The sequence below is a fragment of the Equus quagga genome, chromosome 22 (genome assembly GCF_021613505.1).
Source record: "Equus quagga isolate Etosha38 chromosome 22, UCLA_HA_Equagga_1.0, whole genome shotgun sequence".
Taxonomy (NCBI): Eukaryota; Metazoa; Chordata; class Mammalia; order Perissodactyla; family Equidae; genus Equus; species Equus quagga.
Genome location: NC_060288.1, coordinates 27265632 through 27282783, shown reverse-complemented (window position 1 = coordinate 27282783; position 17152 = coordinate 27265632).

The window sequence follows — 17152 nt, the reverse complement described above, 5'->3', positions numbered from 1 at the left end:
AAATCTATATAGAGAGCCCCTGTTAGGATACTGCATCATCTAAGGAAGGCTAGTGAATGACAGTCTTGTTAGGAAACATCAGCCATAGGAATCTGACATATCATCAGAGAGCATGCTATAGACTGAAAGTTGTGTCCCCCCAAAACCCCTACGCTGACACCCTAAACCCCAATGTGATGGTATTTGGATGTGGGGGCTCTGGGAGACAATTAGGTCATGAGGATGGACCCCTCAGGAATGGGATTAGTGCCCTTATAAGAAGAGACAGGAGAGAGATGATATCTCTCTGTCACATGAGGATATAGCAAGAAAGAGCCCATCTCAAATAAGAAGGCTCTCACCAGACATCAAATCTGCCTGCGTTTTCATCTTGAACTTCCCAGTCTCCAGAACTGTGAGAAATAAATGTTTGTTGGTGATGCCACCAGGTCTATGTTATTTTGTTAGAGCAACCGGAACTAAGACAGTGTACCTTTCACTACAGTAACGATGGTGGAAGTCTTAAGGGAATCTGGGCGTCTTTGTTCTGCTGAAGTGTGACTCAGACAAAGCAAAATAGGTACATATTTAAATTACTAAGAATCTTTTCTTTTGTTAATATTAAATAATTTTGAATGAGGAAAATTAAAGGAATGGACAGTACCTCGAGAGTGAACACATTAGCATGATCCACTTTTGCTGGAAAGTGTAAAATTCATGCTGATAGATTTTGAAGGAAAATGGATATTCATAGTAATCATTCTCAGTTTGTAATAATGTAACCACTGAAATGGAACATCTGAGCACATTTGCATACCTTGATATAAAATTATGAAGTTCTAATGAAATTTATTCTAAACTAAATACAAAAAAATCCTCTATGTAGCAAAATTTATACAGTGAACTCTCGTGAAATATTCCAGGAAATTAAATTTATCTCCATGTGTCTTCCACTTAGTATACACTACCATTTGTCTTTTTTCACTTTAAGCTTCAGAAATGTATGGCCTTTCCCATGCAGAAAAGATTCTAATTGTTAACAGATAATATGTAACAGTTATTCTAAGTGGTTTACATATATTAATTGAATCTTGTAAGTGAGGTGTTATTATTCCACCCATTTAACAGAGAAGCAAACTGAAACCCAAAAGGTTAGCTCACTTCCTTAAGATCACACGGCTGATAGCATCAGTGTGATGTTGCACAAGTGGTCAGTAAAAAGCGTGTAAGCCTTTGCAAATCTGTGTTACTGCTACATGTTACTGCTGCGACAACAGTAATGGATATAGAGGAAATCAGTAAAACATTCTAAGCTAAAGTTTATGTTCTGGTACTAAAGGCAGATGCTACAGATAACCTTGTCTATTACCTTAGGTAAACTCACAGATAGAATCAACAATCAATCCTTTAAATAGGTCTGAAATACACCTGCTAGATTGGAACTGCAAGGACAGCTTGTTGTTTTCTCAAAGCATTTAAACTGACTCACTTAATTATGAAAACCTCAAAAGCAAAGCTCATAGCTTACTTATCTTTTAATCCTATGATCTTAGCATGAAGACTAGCCCATTGGTCATAATTGGTTTATTTATTCATTTATTATTTATTTATATTCTACTTATTCTTTATATTTAGATATTTATCTTATTTATATTTATTATATCATTACTTGTTCATCATTCATTATAATTGGTTTGTGGACTCATTTATATATTAAATATTCATCAAGCTATTATTTCTCAAAACTGGGGATACAACAATGAATGAAACAAAAAACGTTTTCTGCCTTCACAGAGCTTAAATTCTAGTGGGAAGAGACAGACAATACATGGTGAACAAATAAAAATACAGTCACGCATGGCTTAATGACAGGGATACATTCTGAGAAATGCATCATTAGGAGATTTCATCAGTGTGTGAACATCATAGAGTGCACTTACACAAACCTAGAAGGTGTAGCCTACTACACACCTAGGCTATATGATACCAATCTTGAAGGACCACCATCACAAATGCGGTCTGTCATTGACTGAAACAGCGTTATGTGACACATGGCTGTACAGTTGGTTCTCCTTATTTGTGGTAGATATTTCCATAAGCTCACTGCAAGCATTGCACTAGCATTGAACCATAATTTTTGGATAAATACTGGGTTGGTTTCCTTAAGAGCCTCTGGTCATACCATTTTCATCAATCAATAGACAACCTTATTTTACGTGTGTTTCTTTCTTAAAAGAACACCGCATAAAATATACCTTATTTCTGTATGTTGCTGCTTTACTGACATTGGACTCACGGCCAACAGCACTGTAACTCATGCAAAGGAAGCTCATCTAACAGATGTGTTTTGTCCATAAAGCACATCACAGCTTTCTTCCACTTAGGAACACCAGACAGCACTTCAGCGCTACACTTGGAGACCATTTTAAACAGCAAAATCAACAACAACAAACACAACAATGTGAAAAAACTGGCATTATACAGACCACAGAATGATTTCTTGTTTACAGTACGAGCTGAAACAAGAAGGTAGAGCGTCACCTTGTTCGACATCAGCTGGGAATGTGCACCTCAGGTGACAAATTTTTCACCACTTTGCATGTTTGTGAATGACTGCAGAAGTACCACAGTACTGATCTGAGGTTACAAATAAAGTTTAGCAGGTAAATGAACTTGAAAATACAGAATCTGTGAATAATGAGGATCAACTGTCCATTCTGTCAGAGAAGGGCTGTGGAGAAGACAAAGCAGGGAAAGGAAGGTGGCCAGAGAAGGCCTCTGTGAAATGGTGGCATTGGAGCAAAGCCTGAAAGAGGTGGGAGAGTCACGCAGATACCAAAGGGAAGCGCTTTCTGAGCAGAAGGAACAATGGTCATGACGCCCTAGCATGTTTGAAATGTTTGAAGAACTGTAGCCTGTGTGGCTGGAGTAGGTAAGCTAGGGCAGAGCCCAGGGGAATGAGGATGGAAAGCTAGTCGAGAATGAGATCATGGGCAGACTTGTAGGCAAGGGCAAAGACTCCAATTTTAATTCTGAACGAAATGGGAAGTCACTAGAATTGGGCCATGCACAGGAAAGAATCTAACTTGCATTTTATAATACTCTTTCTAACTACTGGGTTGAGAATAGACTACAGAGAGCCTTTCCTGTGAAAGAAGCAGGGTAACAGGTTAGAGAAACCCAACTGGATGAAGGAAGCTAGAGGCGATGGTGGCTTAGAATGGGCTTGTGGTGGTGCAGGTTGCACAACATGAAGGATGGAGTTTGGCAGAATAATTAAAAAGATTCCTTGATTGATTGGTTGCGGCATATAATAGAAAGAGAGAACTTGAGTATGATTCCAATTGTTTGACCTGAGCAACTGAAAGGACAGAATTCCTATTTATTGGGATGAGAAAGACTGCACAAATAGCTAGGAGTTCGGGGAAGAGGAGAGCAGCAGGAGGTGAGTTTTGGTGAATATTCAAGACTTATTAGACATCTGAGGGGAGATCTTTAATCTTAGTGCACTAAGATACACTAGTTAGGAATTCAATACAAAAACTATAAATATGTATTAATATGCTCATTAATGAATAAACTCATTGTATAACTTTCCTTTTAGCTGGGTCATTGCTTCAAACATGGTAAATATTTTAAAATTCACATGCTGCAGAAAGATACAGAGTGGAAAAGTCACTGGCTTCCCATCAAACAAAGTGTGAGTTTGGATTCTGGTTCTTCCACTTAATTACCTAAAATATTGTAGAAATTAACTAATATATCAGAACTTGTTCTCCCTTATATAAAATGGACAAAACAATACCTTCTTCATTGGATTAAGTGAGGATTGAATTAAATAATATAGAAATAAGAATTTACATATAATAGATACTCAATAAATGTGAGTTCACTTCCACTGAGCCCTATAATTTCAAATCAAAAGTCTGGATAGCATGGTATTATTGTTCTTACTATTTCCAAAATAAATAAATGGACAAATGCACTAGTGACTCAAAGATGCTAAATTATCACGAAAGGTAAATGTGCATTTAGTACAATAAGATTTGGTTAACGGACTGAAAACCATGATTATACCAACACTTTCATCTACCCATTAAGTGATCACGATATTGTTTTACGCTTAGACTTTTTTTAAGTCAACTACCAAGAATCAATGAGATTCAGATGTGAATTAAAAATCTTAGAGACAATAGAGGTTATCCAATGGCCCAAAGTGGAACAATTTATTATATTAGTAGTTAAAAATCAAAATATATTGAAATAAACTTTATTAAGTTCTCATGTATAGTTTATTTCATTCGACTGTTAAACTCTTTTCACACAGCCATGCCTTTTCAGTCATTTCAATGCTTAATTCTTCGGATCCTGAAACTGTTGAAATAGGGTACACTTTATTTGTAATAACATTTAAAATTCATAGATTTGACTGAATATTGCACAAAATCGTATTCAGAATTTGAAACTTTAAATGTGAGAATATTCAAGCCGGCAAAGAACACAGAGAAAACACTGATTGATAAAAGACAAAGTATAATTTACTGAGTACAAACTATGTATGATTTATGATGCTAAACATTTTGCATGTAAAATCCTATTGAATCCTTATGACTAACCCATAATTATAACTATTTTACAGACAACAGGATTGAGGTTTAAAGGAAGTTGAGTTCATAAAGTTGGGAAGTCATTGATCTGACTTCTGAACATGTCAGTCTTTCACTCAATGCTTATCCTCTCTGTTCTGTGTTATACTATTCAGGAAATTAGGTCCGATTGAAACAATTAGATGTTTGACCTTGGTCCACTCATTTTACTAATTAATTCTATGCCAAAATTTTCTTATCTTTAAGTCTAATGAAATGGAAAAGATGGCTATGATCAAGATTAGCCATAAGTTCACAGACCATTTGTTAGACATTTATATCTACTAGTTTCGTGTGAAATTAAGTCCCAATTTTTAGGCCCAAACATAATAATAATAACTAATGTTTCTTGCTCTTCTGTGAGTCAAGCACAATGTAATTCTCCTGTGGATACAAACATGGAGCAAGGTGAATTGAGTAGAAAAAAGAAATAGGACATAGAAGCACAGGACGAGTCCAGAATTGAGACATTTCTGAAACATTTTGAAAGTGCCACAAAACACCACCAATTATGGAACTCAGTGTGCCCATGCCTAATGATGTTTTATTTCCTTAGATACATTTGTTTTCTCACTTAAGAGGGACTGTTATGGAAATACATTTACCATTTTAAAACAGATGTTGGTTGCAAAATAGGATTCCTTTTATGGAACTTCACATTACCATCAACTTTTCTAAAGCACTTCATATTACCGTCAACTTTTCTAAAGCAAATCTCTCAGATGAAAAGAGAAACATTTATTTTTCCTATGATTTGTTATTTATTTAATGCTGACATCTCTCTTAAAATAGTCTGCATTTCTAGTTTCTGGCCCCATCACTTGGCAGTCCTTACTCTCCTCTGTGCTTCCGTCTCAACAATAATGCTAGACACATTAATGTAACTGTTTATTTATAGGACAGTTTTCTTTAATGGACTTTTAGCTTTCAAAGGGTGGTGAACGTGTTGTATCAACTGTTGAATCCTTCATATAGAACGCAGTGACTGGTGTAAAACTAATCAACGCTTATAGAAAGGACAAGAAAAAGAAGGAAGTTGGTAACTGACTTCCAGATAGCATAGTAGTTTAACCGTTGTTAATTCGAATTGCTGCATGGTCCCAACACGTTACATAATTTTGATCATGCGCCATATAAACTATTTGTATTTAAATGGAGATGATCTTCCTCAACAAATGCTTAAGCTCAGTGAAACCAGAGCGTTTCATACAGGCAAGTGGTGCTTGGCAACAGGGAAATGACTTCTCCCTAAACAAGCATAAAGCTGTGCTCCTGCTGAAGTAATGATGCATAGCTCATGTCATAATGTCAAAATTTCACATATTCAGAGGAAATGTTTCTCCAGGAACATAATCAGAATACCTGTTTCATTTGTTCAGAATGCATAGATATTTTGGCTCATTGGGAGTCACTAACCATTCGCTGGATGGACAAGGGATTTCCCATGTTGTTGACTCTATTTACAGAGAGGAAACAGCAGGACGACATCTCCTACGCAGGCATTTAAACATTTAACTTGATTATTAATTCAATCAAATTATGAGTGATGCCTATTATCTTTATAAATAGATATAAAAAGCTCATATATGTGAAAGAAGCAGTGATGTGGAAAATGCTACACTAACAAATCTTATTATGAGAAAGAATTTTGAAATAACTTGCCAGGAGGGTAATGACCTCAATTAAATTTTATGTGAAATAATAATTGGTGATTTTAATAAAGGAAGTCTATTGCAAATTGCATATTTGATAATATTTTGTTATTTCTTATTTCCCTCTGGCTTGCCTTTATAGTAAGTAAAAATCTTTGAGATGATCAAGTAAGATTTATAATTTGAAGTGCTTTTTCTTTCAGTGTTCTCAAATATATTTTAAATTCAAAAGGGGAGAAAGAATATTGAAAATCTTCTTGGAGATAGTTATTCTATCAGTAAAGGAGATTATTGGACTAAAAAAAATTAACAGTGATTATCAAAATGACACAGTATAAGAGGGGAGAAATTAAAAGCCACAGTACTGAGAGACAATTCAGTAAGATAAACACGTTTGATGTGAATCATTTAGAAAATACGAAACTGAAGTAGTACTTTCTATATGAACGTAATCGATTCCCATGTTTATATGTCATTGTACATATAAATTTTTTGAACAAAACTATTATTTTATAATACTCACAGATTTTTTAGTGACTACACATAAAGTACTCACTTATATGTAGTTCTGAGTTTAGATAACTTCGCAGTCCAACTAGGAAAGGCTTTTATTTCTATCACTACAAACAAACAAAAAATTTCCCTGTAAAACAATGCCGAAATACATAATACCACAGGGCTGCTGTGCACTGTTAAATGTTAAATTTAAATTAAGTTTAGAACCAGCAAAACCTGCATTATGATGTTCATTTTCTTTAGCCTTTAAAAATCCCTTGTACCGATTTCTCTATTGCATAATGTGAATTTTATCCCAGTTCAGGATGAAGCTGTAAGCCCACGGGGTGAGGTTTGCATCGGCTTTTCTGTTATTTACGTGGCATAGTTGTTTTCTGTTGGTGTTCAGTACTGTTAGCAACAATAATAATGAGGCAAGCTTGGAGTGAAGTGAACAACAATCTGCAGCAAGCATGTTTCAAGAGATGCAAGAGACATGTTAATAACCTGGCTTAAAAACACCAAACATGCTCACACCGCCCACATGTAAAATATTTTCAGAGTTGCTGACATTCACCAATGAATATATTTCTATTGTGTGCAACCCAGCCACATTTTGCATCAGATTACATTGCTTTGGTATGGTTGGGATTTCACCAACTATATTTTGAGGAACCATATGGCAATATTCCTAGCCATAATAAATTCTCTATGCTGCTGAATAGGGTTTCCAAGTGTTTAGTATGTCCATATTAACATACTCTCTGGGACACTCACCATTCTGGTGGTTCACCTCTGGACACACTCCAGTTTGTCAATTTCCTTCTTAAAACATACCAGAAGCAACCATAATATTCTAGACATGCACGGATTAATGCAAAGATTGGTGAAAAATCTTTTTTTTTTTTTTTTTTTATTAAGGCTGCTTAAGGCGCTGTTCACTTATTTAGTAACTGTATCTTGCTATTGGTATATAGAGCTTGTGGTCATTTTCTAGGAGTTTAGTACAATCTCCCAGGAATTTAATAATCACCCTCACTGCTGAATGCATCTATCAGAGTTACCATGGCTGTGACCACAGGAACTGCCAGTGTAGCTGCAAGTGTCAGAAGGTCAGTTAAGAGCAACTCCTGGGAATTTTCTGGGACATGCACTGCTTAGTTGTAGTACCATTAATAGAAATATCAGAAAACCACACCATTATACACCATTCTGATAAAGAAAAGCTTTGGGCTCAGAGATTCTGCTTTAATAAGTTAGGCAGTCTATAGGCAATCTAGCAATTTGTCCTCCTGTGGAAGTTTAAAAATAATTTCTAAAAGTATTGATATTAACAAATGATGCATTGTTTTATTTACAGAAAATAATACCCCTGATTGTTTAAAAGGAGGCATGGAGTAGAAATCAGAAGATTTTTTTTTAATGGGATCAGTTATAAATAAGCTGATCTGAAGGAGAGGACCTGCACCAGCCGCTGGCATTTATAGAATTGGAATGGGTTCTTTGTGAGAGCCAGTGGTGATCCACTATTACTCTCGCTGCTCCCTAATGCTGCCCTAATCCCTAGGGTGGCATCTGTAGTGCCACACACACACACACACACACACACACACGCACGCATGAACACACTACTACATCTCATGGAATTTTCAGAGTAAGCTGGGTCCAGTGTGCCAGGGGTAAGCTAGGCTATTCTAGCAATTTTCAGGATGAATTAAACCAAGGGCTCTCAACCGAGGGCTATTTTGTCCCCTAGGGAACATTTGGCAATGTCTGAAGACATTTTTGATTGTCACAGCTCAAGGAATGCTACTGGCCTTGAGTGGGTAGAGACCTGGGTTGCCACTAAACATCCTACAACACATGGGAAAAGTCCCCCACAAGAAAGAATTATCTGGCTCAAAATGTCAATAGCACTGAGGTTGAGAAACTCTGAATGAGACACTTCATTCCTCAGCTGAGCATATTGAGTTGGCTCACACTAGAGTCGATTCAAAGGGCACCAGCTGACTACAATGCTCTTAGAACAGATCCCATAGCGAGCCAGACCGTGTTCTTTCAGTAGCTGTAGCATCTCTGAATGAATGCTTCATTAACAAGCCATATTTCTGTCTGAATTACTCTCATATTTGGGTGGTTTACTGTTATTTAATTGATAGTCACAGTTTTGCGTTTTTCCCCTAGATTGTTATAATGAGTTAGGTTATTTCTGCCTCCTAAATCCTGCCAAGATTCCCTGAGTTTAGTGGAAAAACTTTCATCTAACTAGTGCAATAATTCCTAACTCTTCCTTCTGCCTCCTATAGCCCCTCACGTACCACCACCGGAGTAGTTCACCTTCTTACAGCTGTCAGAATAATCTGTCCAAAAACCAGGTCTCACCTTGTCACTCACCTGCTAGCAAGACTTGAGTGGTGCCCATTGCCAACTTGATAAAAAGCAAGCCATTCACTTTAGCATAACAGAACTTTGTGTCACCTGACCCCTGCATACTTCCCCAGACTAATCTTTAGTTCCTTTAGTCAGACATTTCCACTCTATCAACACTGAATTTCTGGAGTTCTCTGCACAAGCCATGCTGCCCCTCGCCTGGGTGACTTGACTTCAGTCTGCTTCCGTGTTTACAGGTTTACTCTTCACCCTTGTCAACTCTCTAACTTCCACCTGGCTCATTTACCACTTCTTCTAGGAAATTTCTGTGATCTTCCCAGGTAGGGTTACTCCCGTAATAGCCTGTGTGTATGTCTATCATTGTACTTCCCAGGTTGTTTTAATGCAGCCTTTTGTGTTTGCCTCTGAATTCCATGAAGTTCTGACCCCAGTCCGTCTCATCTTTGTGTTCTCTGACTTCCTAGCCAAGGGCCCAGAAGATGTTTGTCTCTTCATCAATGTAAAGTGATCAAGCGAATGAACAAGTGTCTAGGTTTGTCATTTCACTGCTGCAAGTGAATTAATGGATCTAAATCAAGTAATGTTTCCTAATTTAGTTGCAGCGTAATTATAGAATAATTATATCTACTATTTCTGTATGATAATCATTAGATGTTTAGTTTATCTGTTTGTTTGTTTTTTTCCTCTTTGCTAACTGATTTGTTTAGATGGGTTCAGATTACTAAAGATTCAAAGAAGTGTAGATGTTGAAAGATACAATCTGTTTCCAAGTACTGGTATTCTGTGAATTTCCAATTTGCCTCTGGTCCAAAACACGGCTGAGTGTAGAGGAAACAAGTAATAATGCTGGTAATAGCAGCATTATTGAACAACTACCATAAGTCAGGAGCTATGCTAGGAAATAGATACCATTTCCTCATCTAACCTATGAAGTAGAACTATAATTATTCCCAGTTTAAACATTTACACATATTCAGGAGGAATAAGGCACAGAGAAGTTGGATAACACTTCCCAGAGTTGCCCAGGTAGTACATGAAGGAGTAGGCATTCAACTGGCTCAAGAGCTTCAACTTTTGACCGGTATCTTCTGGTGCACCTACATACTGGCAAATTAATACCTAATCCTCTAATTTTAAACTCAAAGATTATTTCTAGCTAATTACTCCTTAGTGATGATTCAACGAGGTAATGTGCATGCAGGCATAGTAAGCGCACAATAAAGGTTAGCCTCCAGAATTATTAAGTTTTCAGACAAAAATAAGTACTCTAGATTAACTTTCCACCATAAATTTAGGAAGGTAAACTTCCCCTCTCTACCTTAGAGGATTTTAATAAAGATGAAATGCGCGTGAGCATTTTGGAAAGTGCAATCAGTAAATACAAGCTATCATCCTTGGGCAATGGCGTTATCATAGTGCGTGAACTTATCCAAAATGTAAAATATCGTATTTATCATTTGTCTAAGTTAAAGGAAGATTAACAGTGAGAATAAGAGATGGATTATTTTAAGGTTTGACAAAGTGGATGTACGTAGACCGAGGAAAGTGCTCGAATATGGTGCTCGATTATTTCTAGAGGAGATGTGGGGTAGGATGAGGCTGTTCTGAAGGGCCGACCTACCAGACAGCTCCAGTTCCCAGGAGTGTGACTCTCAGATAGATTCCAAGAGCGGGAGATGACTGAGGGTCCATTTTGACAAATGAAAATTCAAAAATTTCCGTTTTTCCCATTGGCCCCCAGACAAGTATTCAATTACCTTATGGAGAAAATCATTTCTAGTTTCAGTCCATCATCACCCTTCTATTCCTAAATCAACCTTCCTTTAAACACTTTAGATACCTTTCCTAAATTGATGAACCAGAAAAAAATTGTCACCTAAATTTTATGGGCTGCCCTACCACATTATAAAAACCAGACCTCAGAACCCAGCATTTCCTTAACGGAATTCTCTTCCGCAGTCACTACGGTGGGAAGTGAGAAAATGGCGGTCAGTCCGTTTCAAGGCAGGATTTTGCATGCTGACTTCAGAGGATGTGTAAATTAAAGAACTTCCGAGCAGTCAGCTATGCATGCATCAGGACACACGGACCATCTCTGTAAACGCATAAGCAGTCACACTCTGAGGAGCCTGCACCGCAGACCCTTAGCAAAACTCTCCTGGAGAAGCCCTCCGGAAGTGTGTCTGTCAGAGGGCTCACCTGGGAAAGCAGCTCCTAATCTGCATTTAGCAGTAAAGCGATTGCTCTTCCTTTAAGTGCAATTGCTGTTGACCCTAATGACTGTCTAATTGACAGCAAAGTGGTTCGGGAAAGCTGACCTCTTCTTACCCCCAAGGGGAGACTGGGGTAGAATTGATTGAGTGGAACCTTTCGCAGCTGCATTAGGCGGTGGCTTCCTTGACTGCTGCAGGCGTCACCTGCTGGCGGGGGCACCAGGCTCCCCGTGAGAAGCCTGATAATGAAATCAGACCCCTCTTGGAGGAGGTCGGTAGCTCATTTGCCATTTTCTCCCTTTTTCCCTTTCAATTTTCAATTTGACTTTTAAGATCCTTAGGCGTTTTTCAAATAACTGAATCTAAATATACACTGCCTCAGTTGTAAAAACGACTACTTGGTTCCTGATTTGGAATCTTTGCATTAAACGTTATTATGTTTAAGAGAGAAAACAAAGTTTCCTCATCATTGTCTTTTTTATTCAACAGAATAAAGTTATATTGAAATACCAGTGTAACAACAACTGAACTTATTTCTACTCAGTGTGGTCTTAAAAATGACTCATATTGTGCCACTGCTTAGAAATGTGTACTTGATATATGTATATTTAATATATATTTTTAAGTTATGAGTGCATTTTAAACACAGGTTAACATGTTTGATTTTAATTTTAAGCTAAATTATTATAGGTAACAGGTGAGTTGCAAACGGTTGAAGGCCAGGCAGACAGGTCTGAGTTTGAATTCCACCTCTGCCTATTGCTTGCTTGAGCAAATTACCTAAACTTTGTTAGCATCAGTTTTCTCATCTCTAAAGTGGTATCAGTAATATCTACCTACTGACATTAAGGATTAAGTACAATAATGACTATCAGTGCTTGATCCAATACTTGCCAAATAGTAAGGTCTAAAATGTTGTAGATTTTATAATTATTAGAATGTTCTTTTTTTCAGTCCAGAATAGATACCTAATAACGAGACACCTCCAAGGCTATCCACAGCTTAAGAAAGAGTTTGAGATAAAAAAATGTCTCTTACAAGTTGTTCTTAACTTTCTCGCTGCTCACAGGTTCACCATCTCAGGGACAGCAAGACTCTTTCTCTGACAACTTTTACAGTTAGTAAACTGGATGCCACATCTCTCTCTTTCCTCTGCTGCTGGCGTTGAATTTGGCCACAGCAGAAGGACAATCTGTTACATCTCTGGTTGTCCACACAACCAGATAGGCTCTCACCAAATCTGTAGAGTTTGAACAGAAAGAATTGGTCCCATAGCTGAGACTCCTCCTTGGGAGAAGGCTGGCAGCAATTGAAGCAAGGTTTTCTCCACCTGACCATCTGTACCTATTTGTTATGCATATGTTTGTGGGGTGTTTTTGAGGAAGATTAGCTCTGAGCTAACATCTGCCACCAATCCCCCTCTTTGTTTTGAGGAAGACTGGCCCTGAGCTAACATCTGTGCCCATCTTCCTCTATTTTATATGTGGGATGCCTGCCACAGTGTGGCTTGATAAGTGGTGCACAGGTTGGCACCTGGGATCCGAACCCAGGAACCCTGGGCCCCCAAAACAGAGCGTGCCAACTTAACTGCTCTGCCCCACATGTGTTTGTTTTAATATATCTTTCTCACTCCAAGCAGCCCCTCTAACTTTACCAGATTATTTTACAAATACATTTAATAACATCCTAACTTAACCTTCTTCAAATTGAAATATATAGAGATCTTGCCTTTTTCCCGGGCACCATTAAATATTGATTTAATGTGAAAAATTTCACACATTTACACAATAGATAAGAGTAATGAATCTTCCCTCCTAGACCCAATAATTATTAAGATGTTGCCACTCTTGCCTCTTATGAGCTCCTTCCCCCACCTTTTTTTTGACCAAGTTTTTAAAGCAAGTCCTAGGCATCTTGTCAGTTTACTCCTGCATACTTCAGTGTGAATCCCGAAAAATAAAGATGTTTTCTTAATAACCACACTTAACTAAATTCATAATATATCTTAGTGTCGTCTAATATATGGCTAGTATTCAATTTCCCCAGGTGTCCTTTGAATATCTTTTTATAGTTGGTCTGTTTCCATCATGGTTCCAATAAGGTCCACACATCACCGTTGGTTGTTACGTTTCTTGTCTTTTTTAATCTAGAGACTAGTGTTCCCTTTCTCCTTTTTTCTCATGCCATTGACTTGTTGAATAAACGAGATAAGCTGTTCTGCAAAGTTTTAGACATTTTGAATTCATATTTCTTTCCTGGTCGTATTTATTTAACTTGTTTCTCTCTTGTGCTTCTTATAAACAGGAAGACAGCCCTGTGGTCTAGGTTGAACTTAGGGTCAACATTTTTGTCCATCGTACTTTTACCTTTTGAAAACTGAAGAATGTTTTAGCCAGAAATATTATCTGTCATCTCAGAATCAAATTCATAAATACTAACCAGTAACAATAAAATGTATTTATAGTACCATGAACCTATGGCAATATGGCATTTACAATTACGAGAAATGAAAAAAGTATATGTGTGTTTATGGGTATGGGTATAAATAATAAACAAATATTTCTTCTTTCCATCTTTGGAGGAATAAATTGGCTCTTAACTTCATCCATGCCTATTTTTGAGGAGAAAAAGATCAAAAAGTTTTCTCTTTCATACTCATTCATTCATTCAACATCGTCATTTATTGAGTTTTACTTTGGGTCGGGATCTGTGCTTAGTACTACACACAAAAAGACAAGTCTTCATCCTTAGCCACAAGGAAATTGCAGTCATGTGAAAATGAAGGTCGTTACTATAGAACTTGTTTTCCAAGATCCCAGAGCAATAGGCTTACATACCAATTGTGGTCTATAAAACAGTGTAAGAAAGGACATTTCTAACATAATTTATTATATTTCTAACAGTAAATTTGTTGTGTAAACATGTTGGTAAAACAATCTGTAGAAAAGTGAAAACTTAATTAATTTAATTAAACCAACTGTCTGGTCTGTGTTCCATGAAAAAGATCTCTAGTATGTATCCTGGTTCCTGGAATACTGTATTAGTAAGTATTTGTTGGATATATTATTGGATAAATTAAATTTTTTTCTTAATTATATTGTATACATAGATATAATCTAAGATAGAAATATAGTTTAAAATACTTCAATCACTAAACTTTATTTTATATTTGCATAAAATTAAACCAGATGATTCAGTACAAGAACTGTGTATCAATTATGGGAAATAGTATCAAGATAGGCATTAAAGGAATTTAGAAAATAAGAAAGAAAATCTTTATCCTCAATGAATTTTCAGTTAAGTGGTTTAAAACAAGCCAAGTATATCGAAAACTATGTAGCATTTTGTAATATCCAAATTTCTCACATAATCTAAAACAACGAAAATGTATATTAAATATCAAAACCTATGTCAAGTGTAACATGCATTTTATTGTATTATTAGCAGGAAGAAATAACCATTTAGAATGATAAGGAAAGCTTCCTGAAAGAGTTTGAAGTATAGATTCTTTGAAGAATAAATGCAATTTCAGTGGAATAAATATTCTAATGTATTCAAGTGTTTATGGGTTTTGTAGGAAATAACAGATGTCTCAATTTTACTAGAATGTGAGGATTATATAGGTAAGTCCTAAATAATGAGATTTTCATTGTCATTTGGGATTCTTTTTGAAGGACCCTAAATGCCCTGGAGGAGTAGACAGTATGGGATCATTAAAGATTTACAAATAGGAAGATAGTGTATCTGAATTGATAATTTTGGTGAACTCATCTGGAGGCAATAAGAAAAATATCATGGAAGAGACTGGGACCCAAGGTGGAGGTAGGTGGAGGTGGTTGTAATGGGTTGCATCATTCTTGTTTGCCTCCGGGGCTTATTCAGTGCAAGATTTGCAAACTACAGCTACAGGGTTCCAGTGGCTCATGGGTAGCATCTTTACTACCTTACAATCTACACCTTCAGGGTATCTGTTAGCATCAGTCATCTTTACAGCCTTGTCCGGAGCCCGTGATTTTGCACTCAGCACTGATATACAGGGTCACCATATATGATGATCAGCTTTCTTACTATGCAATTCTCCCATCCAAGGAAGCAAGCGATAGCTGAAATATAGTCCATAGTCCACTTACCTGAGCCTTGGCCCCTGGCACAGGGCCATGACCATCTGTTAGAAGGGAAACTTTTGTGAATTCATACAAGTTGCTGTATGAGCCAGCTGTGTCACTGCTTATACTCCAAGACTGCCCCTTTACTCCAGAGCTGGGGTCCTTTTCAGTGTTATTTGCTTGTTAATACTGTGTTGGGCCAACATCACAAAGGCTAAATATTAAACAAGCCAACAAAAAACATGTCCGCCTCTGTGTTGCAATCCATGGGCTGCCAGTTTTGACCCCTGATTGAAAGACTTCCACCTAGGAAATGTTGTAGGAAGCACAGAAATAATGACGTTTGTGGAAGAGCTGCTTAGAAATCCATTTTGAAATATGTTGCTAAAGAAGACAAGTGGAAATGGCAAATAGGCTGGTGGAAATGGATTCAAAGCTCTGAGAGAGAAATAAAAACCTAGAGAAATATAGTTAAGTGTCATAAGTATGGAGATGAGAATTGCAGCTATAGATAAAAGGATGAAAACAAGGGAGAAAACACATACAGAGAAGAATGTAAATTGTAGAACATAGTTGTTTAGTAACACATAGTTCAGGAAAAGCAGAAGTACTAGGAATGGGTAAGGAAAAATACATGTAATCAAGATCGTGCTTTCTGGTCAGGCTATTAAATGTTTACTACTATTTTTATGTACTCTGATTTAAATTTCCTGTAATGTGATTGTATTAAATAAAAAGTGCCAGGCATTGTGAAACAATAGAAAATCATAATAACAAGGTATTGCACTTCTATACATTTTCAGATCTACACACTGAAAATCTTATTTGGCTGTGGACTGTGTATTTTTTAACCCAACCTTTGGCTCAAACTCAAATTGTCTCTTTCACATGGAAGTAAACCTTTAAAAAAGCAGAAAGCTATCTTCATGATACTTCTCTTGCCCCCACAAAAGACAAGCATTTCAAAATTTCTGCAAGATTAATTTTAATAATCTTATATGTATAGAATTTAAAACTTGAAATGTATTTCCATAAAATTGAAATATGATTTAAAGCAATTTAAATGCAGATTCTAAGAAAAATGTGAGATTCTTGTTGGACATTCTCTTTAGATTTTTTTTTTAATAGTTCAAACCAACCAACTAGCTAACCAAAAGGATTTAAGGGGGGAGGAAATCGCCTTTTTCCTCCATTTTCTGCTTCTGAGTACCTGTGAAAGAAAAGAGTTTTTAAGACAAATGGGCATTTTTGCTCCTAGAAAAAGAACACTTTCTCCTTGCTTCTCCTCCTTCTCTTCCATCTCATCCTTTTATCCCCTGCTGTAGGAATAATTACTTACTAATAATGATTTTAAAGACTATCAGGATTTCTAAAGGTACCCTCACAGACAAACCAAAATCAAAATCTGTATTTGGATATTTCAATCATGTGTGATTAATGAATTCAAGAAGAAATCCTACAGTACCAAAATGTAAATCAGTTTAAATCATGGAGAATCAACATTCTGGGTTTGGTTACTGCTACTTGCAAAATTGTTTAATATCAATAGGAGTTATGGGTGGCAGGTAGGTAAGATTGCTAAAGAAAAATGGGATTTTAGTTAACTGTTTACATTTTGCTGAGAAATCCTAACACTCCTTTTCTTCTTTTTGAAAGATTTATTTTTTTAG